At 38.7% G+C, this 5086-nt stretch overlaps 1 protein-coding gene across 2 annotated transcripts in view; it reads left to right on the top strand.

The window, feature by feature from the left end:
- The window catches only part of KCTD8 (potassium channel tetramerization domain containing 8), a 261273-nt gene that overhangs the window by 1281 nt on the left and 254906 nt on the right, over window positions 1–5086 (top strand). The window lies entirely within an intron of this gene.

The following is a 5086-nucleotide window of genomic DNA, read 5'->3' as shown; positions in this document are numbered from 1 at the left end:
TCGTTCTCCGCCCCCTCCCCGAACCGTGGCGCATTCCAGCGGGTCTGGTGTCCTTGCGCGCCTCCACTCACGCACACACGATTTACGGTTTCGACCCTTTCGATATCCCTTTCGGCTCCTCTCCAACTCAGGAGAGCGCGATTCCCGTCCAGTCCTCTTTCTTAACTTTATTGAACTTGCCCTTTGGCCCCGCCCAGCTATTGGAGGCGCTGGGCTCCCTTCTATTACCGAGGGTCGGGAAGACACAGGGGCGCAAGGCTGGGCTCCTCGACCCTCCTCCTTCCCTCTGCCTCCGCGGGACTCCCGGGGGTCAACTTATGTGGGTCCCTGTAGTGTCCCTCCAGAGGGCGGGCTGGCATCCAGGTATAGTGGCGCACTGGCTGGATCGTCTGGGGTTGGTGCGGGTGGGCTCAGGAGTATCCAATTACGGGTGTTTTCGGAAGGAGGCGGCGAGAGAAGTGGCGGATGTGTCGCCAAAGCCTCTCCGGTTCTTAAGAGCGGCTGATGGGAAATAGGTCTCCATACACCCTTAGAAATCGCAGATTTCCCTCGCACCAGGTGTCATCCGTACCTGTTAGGTGTTTTGGATAGAAGAGGGTGGAGGGAACGGTGTCTGAGTGATGCTGTCAGCGTTAACCATTAGCAAGGGACGCGCTGTGTGTGTGTGTGTGTGTGTGTGTGTGTGTGTGTGTGTGTGTGAGAGAGAGAGAGAGAGAGAGGGAGAGGGAGAGGGAGAGGGGGAGGGAGGGAGGTTGTGAGATATTGTGTTTTCCTTTCTGGGCATCTCAGGTGCAAAAGAGGGATTGAATCCACTTTCCCGGGGAGAATAAATGCAGTGATTTTCTGAGAACGAGGGAGAGGATTTGGAAAGCATCTGGACTGATGCTTTTTGTAATGCGCTTCTGGGAAGGGGTTCTGTGGATCAAGTTCAAGAACCCCACCAATTATCACTGGGGCTTGGGGGATGGGATAGGGAGCCAGGTGGGCACAGTTCTCAGTGAGGAGGGCCACAACTAGAGAGCTGTTTGGACAAATGAAAAGCCATCTGGGATGGCAGCAGGAACATCATTTGGCAAACATTTTTTCTTTTTCAAGACACAAGATTTAAAACTTGCCTGTAGTGTTGAGTAGCGCTGACAGCCTATGATAGAAATAAGTCCAGCTTTAAGTGTTTTATTTATTTATTTATGTGTTTATTTGGTAATTCACTCACTTTTTGGGATCCAGGCAGTTTTGTGTACTTTATTTTGACTGGGGAAGTGGAAGGGACCTCTCTTTGCATAGGCATGCTTTACTTTTCCCTAGAAACTTGTGGACCTGAAGATGTCCATTACTTTGTTTATTAAGAGATAATACAGATTGTCTCTAAATTATGAGAAAAATGCTCATAAAATAGTATATTGAAGTTCGAAACTCAGCCGGTTTAACTCATGATTTGAGAAATATTTGGAATTCAGGATATTTCATTTCCGGAACTGGAAGAAGTGTAAACAAAATAAAATATTTACATTTTGCCTAACCACTTGAAGAGTACTCACATAAGGTATGAGTTCTGAGATCCATTCATTAAAGCCCCAGAAATCTTATATATAGTATAGTCTTTTTCATTGATTATCCTGTGGGGGAAAATACACAATTCCAGATTAAACATGGTTCTTTTGAAGTAGTTTTCCAGTCATTGGTCAGTGGTGTTCTAGTCAGTGACCAACCAAATGTAGTTGCAGTTTTTAAATTTGTGATATAAAATTTATCTTGAACTCTATTATACATATATTAATTTTATGTTTTATATAGCTTACAGCACATTTTTGCAAATTATTTTGGATGGGTTCCTTTTAAAATTCGTGAAAGATGTATCTAAAATTTTTGTACTTTTCATCCTATTTAGTGTAGTAATCATGTTAAGTATACAGAGTGTAGATATGTTGTTCAGCAGTTTCTATTTGGAAAGATCATCAGTATTACTCATAAAAACAAAATTATTAGATGAACTTGTTTGTTCACAGCCTTAAATGCAGAGAGGGCCTTATTATCTTTTATTTCCCCTCACATATTTCTTTCAAAAAATATTTATTTAATGCACAACATGTATCGCTCTAACGCCTTTTAAAATTCAGCCTGCATGTGAACTTAGTAGTTTGAAATTGCTCTGAAAACTATAGATTTGTAGTTAATACACTTGAACATCAATTTCAGCTTTTCGTCACCTCCCCGGTGCTTCACCCCTGAGTTTCTATGTAGATGGAGGAGAGAAGCAAATGGTTCAGTAATTCCAGACATGGCCATTTGACAAATGTGTGATCTTGTTTAAATGTTCTCAGTTTCCTCACCTGTGTAATGGAAGCTATTATAGTACAGATTTTATAGGATTTGAGAATATATGTAAAGTGCTTAGACCAGTGCTTGACCTATAATGAGAGCTTAAAAAATGTTAGCTGCTACAGTTATGGTAAGACTTTATTTTTCTTGTCAGTACTAAATTTTGTTTTTTAGTAAGCATAGTTGATTTAGTAGTAAAGTTAATTAGAAAATTATTTTGAAATTAAATGATGGCATAATAAACTTTCAGAAGTTTGAGACAACCAATTTAATAACCAGATTCCTTCCTGGAACTTTGCTTTTTCAACTAATTTCAAGACAACTAGATTTGCCAATCACACTCCAGTTAGTTATTTTGGATCAGCTCCAACAGAACCCTTTTCTGATTCCGTGCCAAGAAGTGTTTTAATACTCTCCATTAGGATGTTGAAACTTTGACAGTATTTTCTGACAAATACTGAGCTAGGTTCCTATCTCCTTAAGTGCTTGTATCCAAGTCATTGGGTTCTAATGCTCAAGGTTATATACAAGCTATTAAAGATTTAATACCAGCTTCACTTGACTACATGGATGTTTTTCTGTATTGTCAGTCATAACTCATTATTTTATCAAGACTTTTAGACTCTGCAGTATATACTGTTACTATTATATTCTGTATTATCCTCTAATACTGAAGGTAGATTGTATTTCTTGAAGGAAAACAGTGATTTATTGTGCTTTCTATTTTTTTGGACGGTGTCTGTTCAGTGTAATTGTGACTGTTTTTAACAATATCTATAAAAAGGCATTTTATGTTGGCATTGTATTACATAAGCAATAGGTATCTGCTTGAAATGTGATATGTAGACTACTTGTAATTAAAATGAGCATTATATATATATTCTCATAATATATATTTCTCATAATCAGTGTGTTTATAGAGAGGTAGTGCTGATTTTCTTAGTGTTTTGAATTTTGCATTCTGTATTAGTTGAGTAACATGATGTGAAAGAATACATTTCTCTAGGTGTCCTTGATATTCCTCAAATTTGGAGTATCCTTTTTTGTTGTGATGTATGAGACTGCCAGATTTAAAAAATAATGCTATTACTGAATTGGGCTGTGAATTCTAATTTGTCTTAATGGATTTTTATATCCATGTTTTCAAATTTATTCTGAATTATTTCACTGTGTTGGGTTGAAGAAAGCTAGAGAGGTTGCAGACATTCAAAGAACTCTTCAATCCTATGGTAGCAGGCCTGTTGGCATAAGGCTTTCTAAGAAACATCTTTAAAGTCATTCTGTTTAGATGCATACCTTTAAAATTGTATGTTATTTTCTAGTCTAAAAATACTTCTACTTTTATCACCAAATATTGTTTTATGGAAAAGAACTTTGTTTCTCTCTTTTTTTTTTTTTTTAAGTTGGTTTTTTTCCTCCTGGGGACTTACTAGCTAATTTTATTACTGTCACGGAAAAACTTCTGCAACCTCATGCTGAATGACTTTTGACTCAGTGGGGAACAGGTGACTTTTAAAAATATGATTCTTACTTGATATAAATAGTTGCAGTGGTAAAGCCAACAAAAAAATGAGAAAAACCTTGGATTACAAAAAGTTTGGAGGCTATGCCATGGCATTGGCTCTTGTTTAAGGGCATTTTTTATATATATATATATATATTTTTTTTTTTTCCTGTCTTTTTAGGGCCACACCCATGGCATAAGGAGGTTTCCAGGCTAAGGGTCAAATAGGAGCTGTAGCTGGCATACACCACAGCCATAGCAACGCCGGATCCCAGCCGCATTTGCCACCTATACCACAGATCACCGGAATGCCGGATCCTTAACTTACTGAATGATGCTGGGGATAGAACCTGCATCCTCATGGTTGATGAGGTTGATGAGTGCCTCATCGCTGAGCCATGATGGTAACTCCAAGGGCATTATATTTTTATGTCTGGCATAGTACTGACTCTAAACTTGATCTTTTAAAGTAGTAATATGGAGTTTCCGTCATGGTGCGGTGAAATGAATCCAACTGGGAACCATGAGGTTGCAGGTTCGATCCCTGGCCTCGCTCAGTGGGTTAAGGATCCGTTGTTGTCGTGAGCTATGGTGTAAGTTGCAGACACGGCTCTGATCTGGCTTGCTGTGGCTGTGGCTGTGGCATAGTCCTGAAGCTGAAGCTACTATTAAACCCCTAGCTTGGGAACCTCCATATGCTGTGGGTGCGGCAGTAAAAAGATAAAAGACAAAAAAAACAATAATAACAAAAAAAAAGAAAAGAAAATAGTAGTATGGCTTTAGCTTGCCCTGCCACCCTTTCTACAGCTTTGTGTGTGTCCATCCTTAGGCACACAATGAAGTTTAAAGACTGAATGGCACTTCAAGACTTATTTGGCAAAATTTTCTCACTTTTGTAGCTTAGAGCGCTAGATCTCATGATGTGTGTATGTGTGTGCGAGAGTGTGGGCGTACACTTCAGCTAAAATGAAAAATTCTCTTTAGAAAAGAAAGAGAAATAATATGTATGAAATTACCACCAATTATTATCTATTCTATTGTTAAAAGTTATTGGGTCAATTAGTTTAAAATGTGGAAATGGTTGTCAACTTAGTCAAAAGCAGCCCTTTTTTTGATGATGAAAGTAATAGATGCAATTTTAGGAATTGTATAGAAGAAAAGTAAAATTTTAAAAATCACTCCAGTAACTGCTACTAAAATCTTGACTCATTTCTTTCTAGTCTCTCTTCGAAGCTTACAAAGATGACGTATTTTTTGAACGTT

This window comes from Sus scrofa, chromosome 8 (assembly GCF_054392235.1).
Source record: "Sus scrofa isolate SSC_HxYL_T2T_F1_AM1 chromosome 8, Sscrofa_HxYL_maternal_Yorkshire_Landrace_v2.0, whole genome shotgun sequence".
In the NCBI taxonomy this organism is placed as follows: Eukaryota; Metazoa; Chordata; class Mammalia; order Artiodactyla; family Suidae; genus Sus; species Sus scrofa.
Note: the sequence above shows the minus strand (reverse complement) of the source record. Positions and strands in the feature narration are given on the sequence as shown.